Source organism: Schistocerca cancellata, chromosome 8 (assembly GCF_023864275.1).
Source record: "Schistocerca cancellata isolate TAMUIC-IGC-003103 chromosome 8, iqSchCanc2.1, whole genome shotgun sequence".
NCBI classification, from domain to species: Eukaryota; Metazoa; Arthropoda; class Insecta; order Orthoptera; family Acrididae; genus Schistocerca; species Schistocerca cancellata.
In genome coordinates, this window is record NC_064633.1 from 383,267,215 (window position 1) to 383,293,681 (window position 26,467).

Below are 26,467 nucleotides of genomic sequence, written 5' to 3' on the forward strand. Positions count from 1 at the left end.
TCGACTGTTTAGACATTTCTACATATCTGCAGTAGTGCAGTATGATTTATATGTTTATTCGTTGCAGTCTGAAAATTCGAAATTAATTCGCTGGCTTCCAATTCCTCAACATCAGCTATACTATTATAGGTTTACTACCCATTAGTAACATATGACAAATCTGTGCTGCCGGAAAAATGATTATTGTCTACAAACCATAAGGACATTGGTACTTTGGAATTTCTATTAGGAGCATGAGCAGGAATAGGATTCGATTCAGGATTTCCCGCTTGTCGTGAGCGATCGCCTTTATCCAAACCCACCTTTCTTTTACAGCTGAAGAGCCGAAACACATCACTGTTATTTTGCACAGTTGGTTGCTTGTGGAAAGGAAACAACAAGAACAACACGTTGTCCAGTAATGAAAAATAGAAAAGGCCATCCGCCCTACGTAAGAAACAAAAAAGCCGAAAACTCTTGGCTGCCTGTGAATGGCTGCAAGTCGATCCCCTTATCACGCACGCCAGGTTCGTGAATGTCGTCTCGAAGAAAAACGTAGTATGTACAAGTCACTGTTCCAGTGCAGAGAATTAGACACTTTCCGCGAGTTAATTTCTCGTGCCCAGCAAACCTCATTGCGAGGATGGTCCAATGAAATACTGCCCAAAAAATTCACATAGTACTGTCTAAAACATGGGTGTTGTTGAAGGCGTGTAAAACGTTCCTGTAGAAAAGCCCAAAAATCGAGAGTGCTCTTGTCACCGTCATGGATCACATAAGATAATACCATTCCTTTGATCCATCTCATTGCATTAGACTTAGTGCGAGGGGGAAAAGCCGAAACGAATAAAAGGGAGTGTCCAACTACTACTTGTGGGGGAAATGCGAAGTAGGGCAATAGCTACACTTCCGCAGAAGATCGCATTCAAATCAATGTCAACAATATCGTCCAAAGCGTCGGGTGAGTCCATTTCTTTGTTCGTAAAGGGAGGCCGACATTGAAACAAAAAGATAAAATATGCATTACTTGTACCTTTATAAGACAGCTTCATAATGACATACCCATCATTTCGTTAAGCGTCACAGTTATTGCGGTATGTGAATTTGAGTAAGACACCGCACGAAGTTCGATGAACTTTGGAATGAAAACTAGGCGTCGCAACGATTTTGCATTTGATGCTCATTACGTAAAATGTTGCTGCTTCTGAAATCTGGCTAACAATTTGAATTGAAGACATGTGCGGAATAACGGGCTAACCCATAAATGTAAAAGCTTAGAAATAAGTGTTGCTATCTGTTGCCGAGTACGGGAACTATCAAAACTGTCATTGGTCTCGCCCATAAATATCACATTAGGATATTTAGGGGTGATATCAGTGTCAATTTTGATAGTTCCCATAACCGGCAACAGATGGCAACACCTGTCTCTAAGTTTTTACATTTGACGTTAGCCCGTTTTTCCGCACATGTCTTCAATTTCTTTTAGACTTGGGTGGAGGTTTCTATCTGCCACCAATCCCGAAAAAATCGGTCTGATGTAGCAACTCACTTGCGATGGCGTCCGCCAGTGAAAAAATCACAATGACATATCTACAGCTTTCCTCATATTTCATAAATGGTTTGTGATATTGAAATGAGGTTTTGGAAAATGACAGCACTCAAGGCGGAGAGTATTTTGCCATATTGTTATTATGCAAAGCTTCATTTTCAGCCGTGTTATTTCGCTAACAAGAGACCATTTCCATAAACGAATGTAATTTTTAACGATTATCGATAGTTGGTTAAAGTAGAAATGCTGTAGGTTTTGGAACAACATAAATGAGAAACTTATACGCTCAATTTTGTGCTGATGATGTGTTTTCTTAAGCTATTGTTCTTACCTTTCCTCATTTACTCAATTAATAAAATTAATAAACTACTCTTTCAGAATTCTCTCGCAATTCAGTGTGCATAACATGTTGGTGATATTGCGTACACATCGCTGAGATTTGGCAAAACAAGCAAATTTTAACGTGGCAATGAGAGGAATGTATGTTTTATTCAAACTTCGCCGCTCGTGACGCTTCTCTGAAAGTTTCAAATCGTAATCAAGACAAACGAAAATAAATCGCTGCCTTTGTTGCATTTTTAGCGGAAATATTTTAGATACTAACCACAGCAGAATTGACAGTAGATCTTTTTGAATGGTCACCATCAAAGAGTGGGCGTGAAGGGGTTTCACTTACAACGTATTTACAAAAAACGTGAGCGCAAGCTTCAGCGCTTGGCATTTCTCCTACAACGCCCGACCTTAGCTCCACCCACTACCCTTCTCTGCACGCTTGTTCCGCCAACTGTGAATTGTACTGTTCACGTTATTCTGCGCATACTCTACAGCAACCGGTTTTGAACTTCTTGAAATAAGACAGTCTTGAATGTAAATTGTTTTATCTATTTATTGGCAATGACGCATTTTACCCTGATGAGTATCTTCAGATTGTCCTACAGGTGTAAAATAATACCGTGAGGCATAGATACATTAAAAATGGAGGGACAGGTATAGTATGAGGGTAATTTACAGCCTGTGAAGCCGTCTCTACAACTAACAATGACTGTGAATTTTACCTAAGAACTAATGAGGTGAGCCAACATCTGTCCTTTAATACCAGCATATGGCATTAAGATGAAAATGATAAGGAAGCAGCGTCATATGGTCATTAGGCAAATAAATGCATAAGGGACCTGAAACCGGCAATAAAATACCAAATTATAACTATAATAACTACTGGAAGCAGCAACTATGGAAAACCGAGATAAACATTTAAAAGAGCTTACATAATTCGGAGCCAAAACTGTACCGGCGTACACAGCATGGAGCGTTGCGTTCAGAGGACGAAATGTAGATATCCTGCGGTCGAGAACACAAGATATGCCAGGCTTCGCAGCCAGACACGCAAACATGGAGCCGTAAAGACAAGTTTGTACAACTGGAGTAGCAGATATTAAGGGCAGATGGTTGGTTAGCCAACGTACTTACAAAAATCCGTTGCACAGCTAAATTACATAAGTGGAAAACAATAAATTATGTAAACAGTAAAATTATTAAAATAAGTTAGTGCAAGTATAGATACATATTAAGTGCAGAGACACATGCTGTGTCGGGGTAAAATGACGTATATGATATATAAAATTACTAAAACCTACCCAAGAACAAAATTAAAATGAGAGTATAACGTAGTAAGTTACAAGTAACATGAAAAACCAGTTAGAAGATAAAGGATTGAATAAGGTAGCGTCAGCACTACGTCTACAGGCCACAAGTGGCCCGTGGGGACCAGCTGACAGCCATGTCATCCACAACTGAGGATGGAGATAGAAGGGGCGTGTGATCAGCACACCGCTCTCCCGGTCGTTATGCTGGTTTCCTTTGACCGCAGGCACTACTAGTCGGTTGCGTAGTTCCTCAATTGGCATCACGAGGCAGAGAGCACTCTGAAAAATGGCACGCTGCGGCCGGGATGGTCTCCCAACCAGGTGCCGGCCACGCCCGACAGCGCTTAACTTCGGTCATCTGACGAGAACCGGTGTATCCACTGCGGCAAAGGCAGCGTCACGTACAGGATAAATCGCGAACCATGGAATTCAGCTAACCAGTTGATAATTCACTTTCTCTGCACCATAGTGTTTGAGAATTTCAATTTCCTCTAAACGATGTAGCTTCTTCAATTTGTGGGCGGTATGCAGTACGTGCTTATTCTTCGTCGCCGGAAGCCGGTAGTCGCTACATTTTATGTGTTCAGCAAAAGCCGAATGCTGCTTAATCTGACCTCTCTTGTTAAGTAAATGTTCACTAAATCGTGTTCCAAATTTCCTACTGGTCTAACCCATGTATGAAACTTCACAGCTGACAGAGTTCTATAAACCCGGGAGTCAGTGTAGTTGTCTTTGTTACTCGGTTATAGATGTACCAGTGCTGGACTTTATCTGTTGATTCACAGCATACTGAAAGTTATAAATTAACTCGCTAACTGTCACTTGAATTAATCCAATGTGGAACAGTCCAAGAATAGTAGCCAATAATCTAAAATAACGCAACGTAATTTGTGAACGAATTATATTTCCGTTGGAAACTTCCTGTGAAGCTCAGTCAGCATTTTTCATGGTTCAAGATTGCTCTGGATGGTTACTCCCAGGTTAAGGATAAATGCTGTTTCCACCAGTTTTTCACCAACAGCATAACTGTATAGTAATGGATTTCAGCTTCTATGTCTCCTCAGTATGTTACATCTATTTATGTTCAGGTACAAGTGCCAATCCCTGCACAATTCATCAAGCCTCTGCAGATCTTCCTGCTGTTCGTTATAATAGTCCAATGTTGGTACCTTCTTATAGACAACTGCACCACCTGCAAACAACCTCAAGGAACTTCTGATGTTATCTAGCAGGTCATGTATGAGAACTGTAAAAAGTAAAGGTCCTATCAACCTTCCTTGAGGTACTTTAGAACTTACCTTTTGAGACGTGGAACTTAGAGAAAGGCAGGATTCGGTGTGGATGGGGCCTTACTCAATTACTGTTGGTTGTTCATTTTTTTTAAGTCACGTACACTTTATTTGCAACCAATTGCAAATGAGGTTGACAATAGCGAACAATTATCAAATTTGACGATTAAGACATACTGTCTAATAAAAGATTCTTAAGGAAGTGGCACTCATGGCTGAAGGCCTAATTGACCTGAAATTCAAATTATTTGTCAGCTGAAGGCCCAAATAGTAATAACTCAAAAACAATTTGATGGCTGAAGGCCTGGATAGCAAATTCTTAAGAACAGATAAACTTCTCCAAGACATACTAAAATATTTTTAAGAAAAAATAATCATTAAAATTTCACTATTAAGAGATTAAGAGACAATATCTAACTAAACATTCATAAGACAAGTTGCACTCACGGCTGAATGCTTTATTGACAAGAAATTCAAATTACTTGTCGGCTGAAGGCCCTAGTAGTAATAACTCAGAATTAAAATATTTAAGGAAAAATCAATCATCACAGTCTGATCAAACCAAGACAGCAGTGGACCTCAGACAGTGCTCCAAGGATCGGCCTGGGAAAGTTGCTCAACTTCATAACCGATGAGACAGGCAGCCAACAGTTGTATTGACTTAACCAGATGGCAGCTCAAACTAGTGACAGTTCAAACACAGACCAACACTATTTCAAATATCTACATAATGTCTGGTAACCAACACAATGATGGAGTAACCCAGGCAAGGCGGAAACGGCGGACAGCACTGCATCTTCAGAATTTGGTGTTAGAACATCCAGAAGCAGAAGGAACCATTACAACCAAGGTAGTCCAAAACAACATAATATCTTAACCACAATCAAGGAGGCTGTCGAACTACACACCTTACCAGACAGCAGCGACAAGGCGAGGAATGGTACACTGCCTCAAAAATAAGCTAACCTCCAGGGCTGGTAACTGGGGCGTTAGCGGCCACTAGGCACATAAATACTAATAGTTGATCTTCATCAATAAATGCAAGGAATTCAATGATTAATAATAAGAAGTGGAGGATGGCTAATTAATTTTGCCAACTCAAAACACTCCACTCGTTGCTCTTCGTCTCATCGATCCTGCGAGCAGCAATGCGCGAACAAAATAGTGAGTAAATGTTCACTCAACTCAAACGTCCTGGGTCCGGTGGACAATGAGGTTGTGGCCCTTGCAACTACAGACCCTCGATCCGGTAGTGTCTGTGTGCCACCAGCAGTCCCGGCATGTCTTCGCGCTGCCAGACCTCACTGCTACTCCATCCCAACTGAACTACCCGACACACTCCAACCCAGAAAACACTTGACGCCCTTCAAAAGATAGTACTAGGGTACTAGATATTAATAACCGCTGCTGCTGCCACTCGCAGACACACCAAGCTAGCAAACATAGTGGCGCCAGTAAACACAAGAAGAAAACGAGATGCCACTATCCCTATTACATGATGCCAACCTACCAACGGCACCAATGAGAGCCGCAACACGGATTACCATTATGTGTGTCCACTTCGTTCCATTACGAGCCATGTGTGGAGTTCTGTCTTCAAGGAAGTCTTTAAATAAAGTCTCAAGTGTATTTCGGTACTCAGTAAGATATTCATTGAACGAGAATGTAGGACTGTAGCAATGGCCTACTTCCATTTTATATCCTTTGTAACTAATAATTATTGTCTTATGGTTATTTATTGGTAAATTATACTATATAATCTATTTATTATTGCGTCATTGGGTGAAAGACTTAAATGATGCTATTATTCTGTGAATTTTCGGATTGTGGGGTTCTACTGCACGACCTGGTTTAGACTGACAGAAGAGTGGGTTTCCAATAAGGCTTATGACGATGTCTGACAGAAAAGCCGCTGTTGACTATCCACGGCTGTATGAAATACGCCAGCCGTTGTGGCCGAGCGGTTCTAGGCACTTCAGTCCGGGACCGCGCTGCTGCTACGGACGCAGGTTCGAATCCTGCCTCGGGCATGGATGTGTGTGATGTCCTTAGGTTAGTTAGGTTTAAGTAGTACTAAGTTCTAGGGGACTAATGACCTCAAATGTTAAGTCCCATAGTGCTCAGAGCCATTTGAACCATTTAGTATGAAATACTTCGAAATTAAGTCTCTGACTCTGAGTTCCTTGATGTCAGCTGTATTAGGTATACCTAATAGTGACTTACGAAAACTTATCCCGGACTGTGATTCGAACCCAGTTTTCCTGCTTATCGTGAGCAGTCTCCTTGACACTTCGATAGCCAGTGAACTAATTTCGAATTACAGAGCGTTAATTATTCAATTACATAAAATTAGTATTTAATTGTGAAAAAGGTAAACAACTTACAGAAATATTGGGTACAACACTGATTGAAGTACATCATCAAGTGTTCTTTCTTTTATTTTTATTTTTGTGGCTCCGTTTTGTAAAACGACTAATGCCCAGTCTGTAATTGTTTTCCTGTCATGTTCTACTACGAAGCCAGCCTTGATGCACGGTGGTAATTGCTTGTGTCATCAGTTGTCACAGTTTGTCAACGTTTTCGGAAGCGGAGTAACAAAAAACATTGTCCCATACACAGAAGTCCATTGTGGTTAAAAGGTGACAGTGGTGCCCGGGATGTTGTTCCACAGCATCCACTCCTAGTGGGCACATTCCTATGGAGATACGTGACAACTTCACGATGATCATGTGGTGGTGCGCCATCTTGCTGGAAAAGAAATCCTGTTCATATGTCCAGTTGCAACTGAGACATTAGATAATTTTCAAGCGTGTCCTGGTACGATCGCCAACTACAATTGACTGCGGAAAAAAGAAAGGACAGGTAACCACGTTACAGATTACAGCGCAAAAAACGTTTACCGTAGTCCAGTCCCGAACATGCTCGATTACCTGACGTGGTGTCTGCTCACCCCTTATCTGATGCCGATACACTTTATCTCAGTGGTTTCGCCGCTGAACACAATTTTATTAAGAAAAATCATCTCCTGTCTGCATTTTGTTTAACACTTCTACTTTTCTTTGTACTTTCTCTGGTTGTAACAGTCACAACTTGTAGGGTTTGAATGACAGGTGTTTCGGTAACACCTACCAGGAAAGTTGTGTGCTACACACTTGCAACAATTGTAAAACCAAAAGTTATTATCCAAAGCAGCACAACAAAACAGCACATATTATGCTTAAATGATCACTACAAATATACCTGGCAATTAAAATAAACATCACAAATATAAAACGCGAAATAGTAACTAGATATCTTGGGGTACACCTTGACGAATGACATAGCTACAACGAACACATACGAATAATCACAAACAAAGGCAAAAGTATACTTCACAATCTAGTGACATTACATTCGACACGATACAGACTACTACTCACACACATAAGAATGTACCGCTGTGCACTTTTCGAGTCGTCACTGAGCTTTGCAGCTAGTACATGGGCTCATAGACTAGTGCTTATCATGAACAGGATAACTCTTGGGTGGGTGCAGAGGTGTGTGCCACATCAGTCGATTCGCTGAATGTGGCGCTAGGAATATACCCGTCCGATTTAACCATCACATATTGGGCTGCAACATACTGGCTGAAGTTGGATAGACCTAAGAGACCGTTTCAGATTGTTGGGCAGCACACAGAAGATAGGCGCCAACTAAAAAATTGGCATATAGACAATAGGGAAAAGGAGTGGGGTGAAAGTCATAAGGGCCGGTGGAGTCTATTCATTTTTCCCCAATATCATGCAGGGGTTGCGGTTGTGTCATGGCAGATGGCCGACGCAGGGTTCAGTTTGTGACTGAACAAGGTTCTTATCCTACACACTTGCAGCGCAAGTCGCTTTCAGAAAACAATCGTTGCACAAGCGGGAAAACTGGTTCCTAAAAACTCTTCCTTTTCAGATGCATTAGCTACAGGCACTGACGTAGTAACGTAGAGTACACAACGGAAACAACATTATATGATGCATGGAGCAGCCCAGTTACATGGAAACAGTTGAACTCATTCGCCAACAGCACCTCAAAAACAAGATGTTGACATATATAAAGAGACTTACCAATATAGAAGCCGCAGTAGACCAAGACAAGTAGACATAGATAGCTCGAGTACCTCCAGTACTGATGATGAACCGAATGTAAATGACAACACTAACATTACACAGACACACAAAACATATATGACGTAAAACACGTAAAACATGCACAACTACTCACGTAAACATTAATCAAAGATTATAACTTAAATCTTATTATGAATTAATCTAATTAAAAGCAGAAGTAATTGGACTAGTTCGTGGGTAGATATAGTTTTAGAATCCACTTAAACCTGTGCCCAACACTGTTAAGAAGTTACATAAAAAAATTTAGTGTAAAATAAGAAAACAAAATCAACCAGCGTAAATGCACAACAGAAAGAGATCAAGCAGATTACGCAGTTACACAAAAGTAATGGGGCCACCATTCAATAAAAGAGGACATAAAAACAAACTAGCACTGGTGAAACGAGCATTTCCGAACAACAGAAGCCTCCTAGTATCAATCGTAGGCCTTAATTTTAGGAAGAAATTTTGAGAATGTACGTTTACAGCACAGCATTGTATGTCAATGAGATATGGTTTATGGGAACACTGGAACAAAAGAGAATAGAAGCATCTGAGATGTGGTGCCACCGAAGAATGTCGAAGATTAGGTGGACTGGTAAGTAGTGACGAGGTTCTCCGCAGAATCGGGGAAGAAGCGAATATATGAAAAACACTGGCAAGAAGAAGGGCCGCATGATAGGTTATCTGTTAAGACGTTGGCTCCCTCGAGTACCTCTTCCATGGTACCAGCAGGAGCTGTAAAGGCTAAAAACTGGAGAGGAAGATACAGATTGATGCATCCATCAAGTAAGTGAGGACGTAGGTTGCAAGTGCTACTCAGAAACGAAATAGTTGGCTCAGGAGAGGAATTTGAGGTGGGCCGCAAACCAGTCACAAGACTGAAGACTCAAAAAAAAAAAAAAAAAAAAAAAAAAAAAAAAAAAAAAAAAATGAACTGTACTTCTGTGTTCCAGAATTTCCCTGAAGATATTTGTACTTTCTTCTTAGGTCGATCAGCTGAAATATTTCTTTTGTTACTCATTGCCTTTTCGTCGTTACCATCTTTGTACCTACGTTTTTCTTTCCAACTTCTGTGATTGCCATTTTAAGAGAAATCCATTCCTCTTCAACTGAACTGCTCGCTGAGCTATTCATTATCGCAGAATCTAAAACCTCAGAGAACTTCAAGCGTATCTCTTCATTCTTAAATACATCCGATACCACATCTTTGTACATCGATTCTTCGTGACCAGTCTGTGTGTGTGTGTGTGTGTGTGTGTGTGTGTGTGCAAATTATTAAGATACCAAACTGCTAAGGTCATCGGTCCCTAGACTTACTCACTACTTAAACTAACTGAAACTAAGAACAGCACACACACCCCTGCCCGAGGGAGGACTCGAACCTTTGGCGGAAGGGGCCGCGCAATCCGTGACATAGCGCCTCAACCCACGCGGCTACTCCGCGCGGACCTGATTACTCTCTCAAGCTTCAGCTTGCTCTTGATTATTACTAAATTGTAATCTGAGTATATATCCATCTGCTCGTGGTTAAGCCTTACAATCCAATATCTGATTTCGGAATCTCTGCCTGGCCATGATGTAATCTAACTACAGTCTTCCGGTATCTCGAGGCCTTCTCCATGTATATTTCCTCTTCTTGTGAATCTTCAACAGGGTATTCACTATTACTACGTAAAAGTACTGCAGAGTTGGGTCTTACTCCTCTCTCATTCATAATAACAAGAACATATTCTCCCCTAATCATTGCTTCTGCCCTTGCCTTACAACCGCATTTCAGTTCCTGTAGACTATTAGATTTTCCTCTCCCTTTACGTACTGAATTCTCTTTCAATGGCTTTGTATGCTTCCTCTATCTGTTCATCTTCTGCTTGCGACATTTGGCTGTATACTAGAACTACTGTTGTCGGTTTTCGTTTGCTGTCGATTCTGACCAGAAGAACACTATTACTGAACTGTTCACAGTAACTCATTCTCTTTCCTATCTTTTATTCACAACAAATCCTACTGCCATTATATCATTTTCTGTTGCTGTTATTTTAACCTATACTTGTCTGACCGGATATCCTGTTCTCTTTCCCTTTCACTCAACTGGGCTTCACTAATCTGTATTGAGCCTTTTTAGATTTTCTAGCTTCTCTACCACATTCAACTTATGGCATCTCACGGACCTTTTCGTAGAATGTTAGGTTTCGTTGGTTATTTGAACTTTTCCTCATGGCCACAGCCCTCTTTCCAGTCCTCTCCGTGAGGTCTGAGTGGGGAATGGTGTGGAACCTTCTAGCAATGGTGTGATCATAATCACACTTTTCAGTTGTTTCCATTGGAGGCCACGTGTACTGTGGCTACACATGACGTGTCTTTAACGCAGTGGTTTTCATTGCCTTCTGCATCTTCATCCCATAAATCATTGTTGATTTCCCACTCCAAAGGTGAAAGAGTCACCTAAAACTCCGTCCACTCTTCCGCCCTTTTGGACAAGGCCCTTGGCTGAATGAGGGTGACTTCTGATGCTGGAATTCTTCGGCTGTCATTGCTGATGATATTTAGTCAAAATTAAGCGATGGTGAGGTTCTCACTGTCGCTTGTATTGAGAATCTCCATGATTTCTTCCTCTGTACAAACACGATGGCGTGTCATTTTCTCAATAACAACGCACATGAAACAGCAACACATATAACATTGCAGCAGCAAATGCACGCACATCGAAAGCTGGAATACTATTAACGGCTTACGACGGATACTTGGCCACATTAACCTATCCACGAAGTACATTGAATGTTAACACGCCCGGAGAGAACAATGATCGGAACGGCAACTCTTCTTAACACGTGACAAGCACAAGGATGTTGTCAAGCCAGTGCACACGAACATGTCTACAGTAACTAGGGACATTACGTGCTATAGAGCAGTGAATTAGGCAGCCTTAGACAATGGAGTTTTGTGTCGCTGGCGCTCTGTGGTGTAGACCCGTATTGAATCCCAGAATCCTAAGGGTTTGGTGACGGTTCACAGAACAGCAGCCTTGTCAAATGCTGAGGCCGGAATAATTATCCCTATAACTGGACCAATGACTGGTGCGAAGACTCAGCCAGTCGATTGCGCAGCAATGAATAAATTTGGCTACCACCAGATTTAGAAGCACATATAGTTGTTTTATTCCTGGTGTGTTACGACAATCTCTCGTCATGTGGTCAACTGTGGAAATGCAGCGTTGTGGTACACCATGTAGGAACCTATCCAGACCTCTGTGTTACGAGACATCAATCACACCCGATCAGTACAACAGTTGGAACAAGTAGAAGGATTACTCCAAAAGAATCATAGATAGCAAAATATTAAGATTTTCATTATATTTTTCCCTGGGTATTGCCTGAGATATAATTTTTTGCAAAATATTAAATTATGTCATTGACAGTAATTGATTATTACTTTATCATCGATGAAGTCCTTTTTATTAATGTCAAGAGAATGTTCATTCGCACTCCACACACAACGCTGTCGTGAATAGGATCTTGAATAAAATATAGGTGTGGGTATTACAAGTTATGTGCCCGTGGTCTCCATCTACCGAGTCATCCAGAAAGCATTTGGAAATTTTTTACTTCTTCTACCGTTCCCACGCCGAGTTACGTTTACTTTCATGTCAACGTTTGAACAGTTCTGGGACCTCAGGCTGCTCTTATTCTGTTAACAATGTAATCAAGAGCTATTGCACGCAACAAGAGCGTAAGTTCCATCGCTTATGGTTTAGTTACGTTTATTGCTTCTGATAACAAATATGTTTTCCAGGCATTTCTACCCAAATGTGTTTCTTTGTTAACGCATTGTAAAGCCACTTTGATGACTGATGTTTCTAGAAACCAAGGAAACAACCATTTGACAGTGGGCCTCGTATCTACGTATTATTATTTGGATCCAGGCTATTAAATTAAGCAATCTGGGTTTTAATTTGTTAGTCAATGCTCTTCTTGGAACTACCACTGTTTCTAGTGAGATGTATCAACTGTCATAGGAAGATACTATTTGAAAAGATTGTGTACCTGACATTTACGTTTTCCGGTATTCGTGTATTCGAGCTTAAATTTTACAGTTTTCACTGTCTGACGTTACGTAACTGTTGTTGCTCTTTTAAAAATATGTTCACTCCAATGAACATGTCTATAACTCCTTTGTCAATTTTGGTACTTGTCTTCCGGAATTAAATTAAGTCATAATTCGCGAAAACGCAGCTGGGTTTACTCAGGCTTTAACTTGTATAGTTGTTACAACATTTTTTTTTAGTTACGGTTAGTGGGAACATCTTCGGTTTCCGTTTGGTTTCTTGTGCATCACCCAGTGTTTAACTGCTATTTCTTGTAGCACGACGTCTTAATAAATTTTAATACGAAATATGTAACACATGTTATCCACCCTGTGAAAGTTGAAACAAAATTTATCGGTTCTAATATTGCAATCTGAATTTCCGTAAGTAAAATATTCTATGTAAATTCGGGCCAGTGCCTTACCACTTCGTTCCGCTCCTACGACAGCGTTTTCTTTTGTTTTCTTGTTTTTTTTATTTCTTTCGTCACTCTCCTGACTGGTTTGATGTGGCCCGCCACGAATTCACGAATCCCTCTCCTGCGCTAACCTCTTCATCTCAGAGTGGCACTTACAACCTACGTAGAGCGAGGAAAAGATCCGTCTATATGCTCCACACCCAATTTCCCTTATCTTGTCGTTGTGGTCCTTAATCAAGACGCACGTTTGTCGCGTGGAATAGTTATGCAGTCGCCTTCAAACGCCAGTCCTCTAAATTTACTCAATGGCGTTCCTCGAAAAGAACGTAGCCTTCCTCCTGGGATTATCATCTGTGTTCACTAAGCATTTTCGTAAAATCTGCGAGTTCATCGAACCTACCAGTAACAAATCCAGCAGGCCGCCTCTGAATTGCTTCTACGTCTTCCTTTACTCCGACCTGGTGGGAATCCCCAACACTCTATCGGTGCTCGAGAGTGGGACGCACTAGCCAGGGGCATCGCTCAGGTAATTGTGACACTTGATACAGAAATGGCGATGACCCTTATCCACCCCTTTCCCGTCCGATCCGGATCAAGGAGGATCAGGCATCCCCTGCACATCTTTTATAAATTTATGTATCCAGTTTGCCCGTGGTCTAAGACTACCACCTTTGATTAATGATCAAAACGCCCTCGGCCTCGGGTTTGAACACCGACACTGCTTAGTTCATCAGCAATGGCAGCCGAGGACTTCCTGCATTAGAAGTCATCCTCATTCACTAACGGCCTTGTACATGAGGGCGAATGTGCGGACAGAGATTTTAGGCAGTGTCTTACCTTTGCGTTGGAAGACTGACCGAAAAAGATGGAACAATCAATAATCACAACAGCATGAGCATGTAGATGATAATGGAAACCAGCGCATAAAGGCACATAACAGAGGATATCTGGTCAACAATTGAAAAGTGTTATGATATAACGATCTCTGCATTGACAAAAGATTCCATACTAGTCACCCATTAGGATCTCTGGGAATGGACAGCAGAGAGAGAAGTGCCCATGAGAAAAAGGTTGATTATGCGACAGAAGGGTAATATACGACGAGTCATGGTATGGAATGTCAGAAGTTTTAACATGGAGGAGAAGCTAGATAATCTGAAAAGGGAAATGCTGAGCATCATTATTGCTGTAGAGGGTGTCAGTGAAGTGAAATGGAAAGAAGACAAAGATTTCTGCTTAGATGAGTATAGCGTAATATGAACTGCAGCAGAAAACGGAGTAACAGTAGAAAGATTCGTTATGAATAGGAAGGTTAGGCAGAGAGCGTGTTACTTTGAAAACTTCATTAATACGACTGTTTTCTCAGGATAATCGACAGCAAACAAACGACGACAACATATACGCGTTCACATACACATGTCGATGTCGCAAGCAGAAGATGAAGTATTTGAAGATATTTTGGCTCATTCTGAGCGTAAAAAGAGATTAAAATCTATCATGGGGGTTTGGAATGCGTTGTAGGGGAAAAAGAGGCAGTTAGGGGAGAATATGTGCTTGGTGGTAGGAATGAGAGAGGAAAAAGACTAACTGAGTTCTGCAACAAATTTCAGTCGGTAATAGCGAATACTCCGTTCAAGTATTACTACAGGAGGGGATATACAAGGAAGAGATACAGAAACATTCCAGTTATATTATTTCAGTAACATTATTACATTACTTCTTGATCAGGTAGAGATCACGAAATCAGATACTGAATGGTAAGGCGTCCCCAGGGGCAAATACGGACTCAGATCACATTTTAATACTGATAAATAATAGGCTAAAAATGAAGATAATAGGCAGCGAGAATCAATGGGCAGAGAGGTTATAGATACTGCCATAGTGAATAGCTCAGTATGCAGTTCCGTTGAAGAGGAATGTACATCGATAACTAGGGCAATAAGAGGAGTTCAATCGAAAAACATAGACGCCAGGAAGGAAACAACTAAGAAACCACGGGTAACAAATAAATACTTCAGTTGATGGATGAAATTCAGTCTGGAACCGCGCGACCGATACAGTCGCACGTTCGAATCCGGCCTCGGTCATGGATGTGTGTGATGTCCTTAGGTTAGTTAGGTCTGATGACCTCAGATGTTAAGTCCCATTGTGCTCAGAACCATTTGAAACAGTTTTGATGGATGATAGAAGCAAACACAAAAATGCTCACGGAATTTCTGGATTACAGAAATACAGGTCACTTCGGAATTAAGTAAAAGGGAAGTTCAGGAAAACTAATGCGAAATGGCTACATTAAAATGTGAAGAAATCGAAAAAGAATTGATTGTTCGACGGACTGACTCAGAATGTAGAAGCGTCAAAACAACCTTCGGTGAAATTAAGGCTGTAACATCAGCAGTGCAGTGGGAATTCCACTCTTAAATGCAGAGAAGAGAGTGAACGGTGGGAAGGGTACATTGAGAGCCTGTATGATGGGGAGGACTTATCCGATGAAGTGATACAGAACGAAACAGGAGTCGATAGAGAAGAGATAGGGGATCCAGTATTACAATCAGAACAATCAGAATTCAAAAGAGCTTTGGAAGACTTAACATCAAACACAACAGAAGGGATGGAAAAGATTCAATTGATGTTTTTCACGGGCATTAGTCGAAGTGGCAACAGAATGACTGTTGACGTTAGAGCCGTGCTCACTCCGAACTATACGTTTTCGTGATCTTCGCTGTCTATCTGTGTTTGGTTTCCCGCCCTTGTTGCGGTTACGTCGTGGTTCTTCTTCCTTCTACGTGTGGCAGCAGTGATGTGTATCAATATTTGCGCCGTGTACCATCCTTGGTTTGGTGCATATACTTTCCGGCTAGGGGGTCTGCAGGCAGTCGGTCGGTTGTTGAGGACGAAGGAAGTTATCTCCGCCCGGTGCAGTCGACTGGGTCCGCTGGCGGTCACTGTGCAGTATAGGAGCGTGTGTGGAGCTGTCCAATAGGTACGAGCTTCGTGGTTCATCGACCCAGAACGTCAAAGCTGAGTAGTGGTTTCAACAACCCACGCCACGTCCACTCATGTTGTGGTGGTTCGTTTTGGTGGTTTGCTGTTCGGGAGGTTTTCCTGTGAGTAACACCGAGTTTTTCTACTGCTGAAATTTAGCCGCCATGCGCTACAAAAAATGGTTGAAATGGCTCTAACTATGGGGCTTAACATCGGAGTTCATCAGTCCCCTAGAACTTAGAACTACTTATACCTAACTAACCTAAGGACATCACACACATCGATGCCCGTGGCAGGATTCGAACCTGCGACTGTAGCAGCCGCGCGGTTCCGAACCGAAGCGCCTAGAACCATGCGGTGCAATTAATTATTTTGGTTGACTACAATTCGAGTGAACGAGTGGAATTTTCTGCCTTGTGGCCGTTAGTGTTCCAGTTACCTGCCCCTGGCCACTAAAGTTATTTCAAGCATCGTCCTTTCGTCACCTGTTGTTGCTCTCCAACATGCTGTGTATTTTTGACATCTAATACATACTCCATGGTGGATTATCACATTTTATAACCTTTTGTGTTTGAGTTCCCACGTACTTATTGATGAGAATCAAGTCGTTGTGTCGGTTGGTCCGTGGCTGCCCCCTGTTTGGGTTCCAACGGATCAAGTGTAGTTGAGCTCACCACCTTTCTCGCCTAAGTGTTCGAGGGCAGACCGACCTCGCTGGAGGCTTTTGAGTGCCGTTGTCTTTATTGTCTGTCGCAGCGGAATTTAATTGTCTGTTTTCAGCTACTTAAACTTGAAGGCCTATGGTTATTTTATTCTTTTTTTCTTAAAAATTTTGAGAAATTAATTGCAGGTATTCACTCTTGCAAACTTATTCTTAAAATTATCTTTCAAGTTTAAACATTGCGGCCTTCTGCCTTCAAAAAATTGTTGTAATATATTTTAAAATTCTGAAACTTAATTGTGGCCTTCAGCTATTGGTATTGGAGGTTGAATATGTTTGTTCTATCTGCTTGGCCTTGAGGCTTTCGACTTAGCCGAGATATAAGTTTATTTATTTATTTTGTTTGCTTTTTTATTTGCAATTATATCTTGTTGATTTTTCAGATTTCTTGTTTTAAACATTGTGGCCTCCTGCCTTTAAAAGTCTATGGTAATGTATTTTAAAATTTTGACACTTAAGTGTGGCCTTCAGCCATTTCTATTGCACCTTGCATATGTTTGTTATATCTACTTTGCTTTGAGGCTTTCTACCTAGCTCTCACAGATGTTTCTTTAATTATTTTATTGCTGTTTCAACTGGATTTTTATCTTGTTGATTTTTTAAAATTTTCTTGTTTGGAGGCTTTCATCCGTGAAAGAGTTGCATTTGGTAAAGGTTCGGCTATGTGCCGCTTTGGTTGTAAAAGTGTTATTAAATTACAATAAATTACAATTACAAGGTGAAACTGACTCCAAACGTATTTGGCCCTTTCCACAATCCTAATTACCAGTTCTGCCCAACGGGTCTAGCGGGCGTATCAACGTTCTTGTGTAGAATGTATGAGATGGCAGATGGCGATATACTGACAGACTTCCGGAAAAACAGCGCCTATACAATACGCAAGATCATAAGAGACATCGAGTGCGAGAAATATCGCACATCAGTTTCTCATCTCGTGCTTGCAAGTTGCTGACAAGAATAATACACGGAAGAATGGAAAAAGAAATTGCAGATCTGTCAGATGAGGATAAGTTTGGAGTTAGGTACGCTAAAGGCACCAGAACGGTACTTGCGACGAAGTGATTGATAATGGAAACAAGAAGGACGACAGGTTATTGTAACTGAGTCTATCGACCCGGAAAATGGGTTCGACAATGAAAAACGGCGGAAGATATTCGACGTCCTGAGAACAATAGGGTAAGCCCTAGGTCAAGACAGGCAATATACGAAACGTAAAAGGACCAAGAGGGAAAACAAGACTGGAATACCAAGAAGGAAGTACTCGGTTTAAAAAGGGTGTAAGGCAGGGGTGTAGTCCTTCGCGTTTACTGTTCAGTTCTATTCATCGAAGAAGGTATGACAAAAACAACAGAAGATTTAAGTGCGGAATTAAATTCAGCGTGAAAGGATATCAATGATACGATTGGCTGCTGACATTCCTGTCTTCAGTGAACGTGGAGAACAGTTATAAGATCTGTAGAACTGAACGAAGAGTCTAATGAGTATGCAATATGGGGTGAGGGTAAACCGAAGGAATCCGAATGTAATGAGAAGTAGCAGAAATGAGAACAGCTAGAAACTTAACATCAGGATTGGTGATCACGAAGCAGATGAACCCAAGAAATTCTGCTACCTAGGCAGCAAAATAACCCATGACGTACAGAGGAAGTAGTACATAAAAACCAGATTAACACTGGCAAAAAGGGCATTACTGACCATGCGAAATCTTCTAGTATCAAACATAGGCCTTTATTTGAGGAAGAAATTTCTGAGAGTCTATGATTGGAGCACAGCATTGCATAGAAGTGAAACAGGGACTGTGGCAAAACTGGAACAGAAGAGAATCGAAACATTTGAGATGTGGTGTTACAGAAGAATGTTAAAAATTACCTGGACTGGTGAGGCTACCAATGAAGAGTTTCTCCGGAGCATCCGCGACGAAAGGAATATATGGAAGACACTCACTAGAAGAAGAGGTAGGATGAGAGGACATTTGTTAAGACATCTGGGAGTAGCTTCCATGGCACTAGGTCGGGCTATAGATGATACCCACTACTACTTCTGTAGTCGAACATTACGCGATTATTTCTCTTTTCACCTGCGTTCTATTCACCTGCATTTAGAGCCAGTTTACATTTATCACACGGACTAGAAATTTTGTTTAAGTCATCTTGTATTCGCCTACATTTACGAGGGGTGTCCAGAAAGTAAGTTCCGATCGGTCGTGAAATGGGAACGACTATGAAAATCCGATAAAGCTTTTCACAGATGTGTTGGGCAGTGTCTCTAGTATGACCCTAGATAGCATCACGCCGCTCTTCTCATTTCTGAGCTCACAGTGAGCGCATAAAGATGTCTATAAAACAGTGTCTCCCGCTAAGTACGAGGACCTGGTGAGAAATTTCGCCTGAAGCTATGCAGCCATCATCACACAACTGCCGTGCGGTTTCTACTTCAAGACAATTCTGCAGGGGCAATGAAGATGCTCCTGCATCGTTTCCAATTGGACATGTTTGATTATCCACAATACAGCCCATAATTGTCTTCCTCTGAGTTTCACCTCTGCTCACATGAACCGCTGGCTATGAAGACAACATTTTGGCACAGACAACAAGCTGTAGGCCAGCCTAGAGAATTGGAGGAAAGCACTGGCGGCTACCTTCTATGATGAGGGTATTGGAAAGTTGGTACATAGCTACGATAAATGTCTAAGTCAGAACAGCGACTACGTAGAGAAGTAGCTGAGAGGTGTAGCTAACTGTTACAAATAAAACATTTCTGAGTTTCACCGTGGTTTCCATTTCACGATCAGTCGCAACTTACTTTCTGGACAGCCCTCGTGTATACAACGACGAGACCTTCGCATACACCACAGAAAACGGCTGCAAACTGCTTATCACCCTGCCCTTCAGGTGATTTACGTATATAGATAATAATAGCTCTCCTATCACATGTCCTTAGGGCATTGCTGACGATACCCTCGAACGCTCGCCATCGAGGACAACTTATTGGGTTCTATTACTGAAAAAGTCCAACAACACACATACGTACCTGGGAACCTATTCCTTATGCTCGTATAAACAGTCTTCAGTGGAACACCGTGTTAAACGCTTTTCGGAAATCTAAGAATATCGGATCTACCTGTTGCCTTTCGTCCGTAGTTCCCCTTCATCAATAGTTCGCAGTAGAGTGTAGAACCATTGTCTGAATGGCTCAGAGGGAATGGTGCGTTGGTAGTATCGTATCGGTTGAGTGTGTTCCCATCGCCATGGATCGTAATAATTACTCCGATTAGCGACAAACTACACATTTTTACCAAAAACTTCGATGTACTGGAGCAGTGTTGAGATTAGAAGTGAATAGATGCGTATGACGAAGGGAATCATTGTCTACCATTGCGTTTGATGAAAATGTATGATTTTCTACGGTGTGCACTTGCAATGACCTTTGTTACTGATAAAATAAATCACTTGAATGTAACACCTGTGAACAGCCAAAGTCTCATTGAAATATGTCATGTAGCAGAGAAAACCGTTGAGTTTATCCATTTGGTCAATATCGTTTAAATCAGATGTTAGGCTTCTACACTATTTGATCACAAACAACAGAAAGTTCAAACGGGATTCCTTCCTCTCCTTAGCTATAAACTTAAATACTTACGTCGGATGCTTCTGAGGAAAGCTACAGATTCTACATTGACAAGCATCGCTGTACTCGTGAAGCGCTTTCAACCTGGTATGATCAGACAAAACTACTTTCATCTGGACATAACTGTGGATTCTTTGCTACTCTGGTAGAAGGCTCATCAAACTATAACACCTCAAATCCTAGTTCAATTTATTACATAAATGAATAACAGATTTACTTAATTTTCACCGACATCTTTGTCACAGGAGCACTGAATAATTTATAGCTGTCACTTACTACCAAAGTGTCACTTGATGCGCTAACTGACAGACAGTTCTGATGAGGTATAATGATCAACATTTACTATGGTACAAGTTCAGCATAAACTTAAACTATTCGTTGTTCCTACACTGTTTAGTCTGACTATTCGCAATTTTTCCCAATCACAACTTTTACTGAGATAAGTTCACAAGGTTGATGACTGAACAACAAACGAAATGGTAACATTAACGATGCCAGTTAAAGTCTCCTAATTGAGGCAAACAAAAGTTCTAATTTTCCACAAAGGCTCATGGTAACACACACACACTAGTAAGAGTCCAATTGAGAGACGAAGATGTAATCTTCAGTGGTTGAAGTACACGAGGTTGACATCCGGAGTGAACTGAACTTAGGGGCTGGATCTGGCTCCTAAATAGCTGTCTCGAGCTAATCAGGGTTTGGCGTAGTGATACTTCCTCCAGGCCGTGGCTCGAGCTCCCCTGCAGAAAGTAGTGCTCGGAATGTCTGTTTCCATTGTCTCGTTTGTGAATGGCCAGCGTTTGCAATGATGCTTTTGGTAAACTTTGGACATAGACAACCTCATCCTCTGTGGTGTAATATGGGTTGCCGGCCCTCAGGGGCTACCTTGGCTCCGGCATAACACACACTATGATGATGACAACTTCAGTTTAAGTCACGAACTGGGGCTAAACTCTAGCATCCTCGACACTATGTTGATCTCAGTGTGAGGGCGCTGCTAGCTGAGAAGGAGGAGTGATTTCCTACATTGCTTCCCATTCATTGTTGCGCATTGCGGCAGTCCGTCCGTTACGTGTGTGCTACCGATTCGCATTGCCGACGTATGTCTCCGGGATCTCTGGACAACATTAACGTACACTGTTAACGTAATACGTTTCATTTAGGAGGCTAGCTTCATTATTGGATTTCGAAGTATTATGTATACGATCCTCAGGTTTACCAATGCATTCTCAATTCACCGGCGTTATAGAACACACGTTTTTTGGATCATTTTTTCTGAGATTAAAGATGTGACCTATTCTACTTGCACACCTAACTGGCACAGTAATTAATTCGGAACACCTTAGTACCAAGAACTCTCTTGAAAACGTACTGCGGTTCCGCCAAAATCGAAGGCAGAAAAGTGTCTAGAGAAGGTCCAGAAATACGTACCGCCGTTTCACACCAGGTGAGCGGCTCTTGCGGTGTTTTCGCCGTCGGACCGGATTGTGACGCAGCAGCACCGAAAATTGAAATTCTGCAGGAGGACAGAGCGGAGGTAAGTCGGAGCCACAGCTCGGGTAAAGTACCTGAGGGCAGGCTTTATGAAAGTGTTTCTCAACCCACCGGTCGGCCTTTGGCCCATCTCTGGGGATATCCACACTCCACCGCAGGAGCCGAGAACAAACTTGAGAAATTCCCGCGCGGCCGCCGCCGGCTGCCGAATCGCTATCTATAAGTTAGGGGATTACAGTTAGAATGTTTCTCGGGGTGTGAGTGCGGTCTGAAACAATTATGCGAGATGAAATGACGAAACTTGGAGCGCTGCGTCGTTACTCACGCCGACCTTATTCTCTTGCGTGGGGCTCCTGAGCGTAGTTCACTCATTCGCGAGTTTCTTGGCGGCTTGCAGCTGTTGGAGGCTGGGAGCTAGTTTCGTTTTGGTTCAGGTAATTCGGCAGAATGTTTCGGTGCACAGGTTGCTGCTATCTGTTTTTAATGTCTTAGAATAGGAACTTTAGCTCTTCATTCTAGGGAGTTTATCATCATTTTTACACACATTTATCACGTCTCTTACACAGTTAATGGAATACTTTCGCTTCCAAAATATTCCATTGCTTGCACGCCTGTACATTACATAAGGCCTTCATCTTTTCTCAGTAGATTTACATGCTACATTTCGGTATTGCCTGGCTTACAACAAACCACAGACCGTAGAAGAGATGAATATACAAAACCCGATCTGTTTATCAGGAAGAAAAACTTCCGTTTTCCCTTATTGGTTTTTAGGGGGCATACATGAATGAGACTTACACCTACTGCAGTAACTGCTAACTTCTCCTTTATATGATTGTTAAATAAGTTGCCTTTTCACGCTCGGTTAATATTATGAGACCAAAAGCTTTTACTTATTGTTTGCTAACCGTGTCTTTGTTCCACATGATGTGCGACCCGTTATTTTACAATTAGAGCCCACAACGATCAACTGGGGCTCGCAACTGAGACCAGACTTCGACTGGGGAAATTCAATTTCAAAGTAATTTAATTTGCTGATGCTCTGGTTATTCTGACACTAACTAGGATGATATGAAAAAAACTTATCGTACTCTGCAAATAAAAACCCTAAGTCTAAGTTAAAAGTGTAGTTCCACCAAAAATAAAATTAATTAGTTATTGACTCTATCTTCGTGCACAAATGGATGTAGATTTCAGTAACAAGATGCCGACAAAGTTCATACTTTTCTATCCGTATGTTGCTCAATTCTCAAGTGGAGGAGAAAATCTGAAAGACAAAATGTCAAAGTTTCAACATATTTTTAAGACCGTTTCTAAATGTTTGAAAAATAAGTGTGGTAAATAAAACATTTAGAAGTTTTATACATTATTGTCAGCCTAATGTGATGCATGGAAATAAGAACTACGGTCACACAAAGAATAAGTGTAATAAATCAGCATCAGAGATTAGATTACTCACGAGAGGCCACAGGTTATTGTAATTCGGACACGACTTTTCGTCTCACGCGACCTAACATCACAAATACGAACTTCACAATACAATTCATTTATTGTATTACTTGCATATCAGATCGTCAAAATAATGTTTAAATTCTGTGTAATGAGCACAATACTGTCGAGCTGTGCTATTCGCATTATTTAGCGTGAGATGGAGCGTCTCCGAATTAATTGGAGTTCCTGGTGATGTTTAGTAACAATCGAGATGAGTACCAATCATAAATATTTTTGGAGCAGCTGACAATTACGCAATAAGGTTTCGACAATAAGTGTAGTCTATTTACGCAGAAAATATCAAATAACTTTGTTCCTTTCTTCTTTCAAAGTCAATACGTTTCGCTGTTACTGCCACTGACATTATGAGTTTCATTGCACTGAAGAAAGAGCACACGGTATATTATCAACATAGACATTACTGTACTGTCAGCCTGTTTGCCTACTGTTTATATTTTATTGCCCATAGTTGCTATAAATTTGATTACGGAATCCACTCTTTAAGTCTAGTGTCAGTCGGAAACTGTTATTTATCAGCCAGTACACCATATGATCAAATGGCATTCGCATCTACATGAGCTGTCCATTGTGACTAATTTTATAAAGAGTTTAGACATTATGATAACATAGATAGTAACATAAAAACCAAGTTGAGATAAAATCATAACAAGTGATCCTTATTATTATGCATTTCAGCTATCAATTCTTTAAATACATATGTATAAAGAGTAGTATAATGGTTGAAGAACACATAAATGACGTAAGGACTTTATAACGCTGTACGTCCGATGGACCAACTACGTAATTTCTTTGAACTACCTTTTCATTCGTTTTCGTCGCTGCCGTAGTTCACGCTTTCACTCGGCACCGATCCGTTTACTTACAAGTCATGTGAGATGATGTCTTTCATTATTTTGGAATTTTTAATCTAATATCAATTCTTACTTATAATGCGGCAAGTATTTTTACTATCTCACGCTATGTATTAAGATACTGGTCCGCAAGCTCTTCACAATGACACCCGTAACAAAGTCCTAGTTAAACATCTTTATGTGGTACACCTATTTACAACTTTACATAAAACTAATTCGTAACACTCACACGCTTGCGCATACACTGGTAAGATAAAGGTCGCAAGAAAAACAAATATCGCTAACAAACACTTACAGAGTGACAGCTATTGAAATATATGAAATAAAATCGCCATAACTTCTTAACGGTTTGCGTTAGGACGTTCAAACTACGCTGTTGGCATTGGGGCATGATGAGAACTAGTACGCGCATTGTCGTTTGGTTTAGCGAAAAAGCCCACTTTCATTTGGATGGGTTCGTCAATAAGCAAAACTGGTGCACGTGGGGGACTGAGAATCCGCATTTCGCGATCGAGAAGTCTCTTCGCACTCAAAGGGTAATTGTGTGGTGTGCATTGTCTAGTCACGGAATAAACGGTGCGATATTTCTTAATGACATAGTGACTACCGAACGGTACGTGAAGGTTTTAGAATATGATTTCATCCCCATTATCCAGAGTATCCCTGATTTCGAAAAGATGTGGCTCATGCAAGGCGGAGCTCGACCCCGTCGAAGCAGGAGAGCGTTTGATGTCGTGGAGGAGCACTTTAGGGACCCAGAGGCGACTAGCATGGGTCTCCATTGGCCGCCACATTCTCCGGATCTGAACACATGCGACTCTTTTGTGGGGCTATGTTACACACAAGGTGTACAGAAAAAAACCAACAATCATTGAAAGGATTAAAACAGCCATTCAGGAGGCAGCTGATGGTTGGGGTTCTGACGTCACAGAGACAGTCCGAGTAAACGAGTTATGTTGGACACTGATGCAACGTATGTAAGGACCGTGATAGCCCCTTCAGCATCAACTAAGCCCTGAAGATGGCGAACTGAAGCGCCGAATCTGGTAACTACACAATAAATAAGATCATAAGGATGGCTGAAGACATTTCATTTTCTTACAATAGTGAACAGCCATCATCTCGAAGACCTCCAGCCAAAAGAATGGACATACAAAAACTGTTCAGGATGTCATCGACAACTTTGATGTTCCGACACTTCAGCGGGCCACGCAGAATTTCGCTATTCGTCTGCACCACAGCATTGCCAATGATGGCAGACATATCGAACATGTCATAACTTAAATCCGAGTACCGGTATCAGTAGTGGCGTTTACATGTTTGTAACTAATTTATGTCTTTTTTCAGGTAGTTCAATAACTGTCATACTGTATGTTCTATCCACTGTGAGTTCAACCACTGTTTAAGCGTTACTAGTCACGTAGTTATCAGCGATTCAATGCTGACGGTATTTTGTAGCATAAGGAAGTCCTACCACCGAGGGAATAGGCGTCTTCAAGTCGAAACATTTTCCATCCCATTTGTAAGAAAAATGCGGTGGTAATGTAGGGATAAAGAATCTACAAAATAAAACAGTTTTCTGCGTCGGTAATTATTACGCCACTACGCATTTCGAAGGTTCACACCTTCATATTTAGGTGCAGAATTGTTTATCTGTATACCTAGTGTTACTGAAGAGTACAGACGCTTTTTGACAGCAGAAGATCAAGGACCATGTAAGATATGTCGCGTCCTTCGCTAACGAAGAGAATTGCTTTATATTTTCTTACGAAAGTCATTTTTAAGGTTAGAAAGGACAATTTTCAGACAGTGAAGTATAATTACAGGGCAGTTAGAGTCGAGAAAGTTTTGCATACTGCTGCCTGTTGTATGCGCTCTCCACTGCACATAATGTTTACTCTGTCACTTCAAACGTGTTGTATATTGTACAGATATAATTGCTTACACTGGATACAAAAATAAAAGGTTAAGTGGTTTTACACATCAGTATATTTGTCTTTTATTTTAAAAATACGAATGTGCTGCACCAAAATTAGTTATTATGTTAGATGGTTGTATATAAATAAGTACAATTTTTCTTTTCTTTTAAAAATATGAATGGGCTGAAGCATTGGATGCAAAGATGGAAGATTAGATGGTTATCTACATAATTATGTTTACTTTTATATCAAAAATGAGT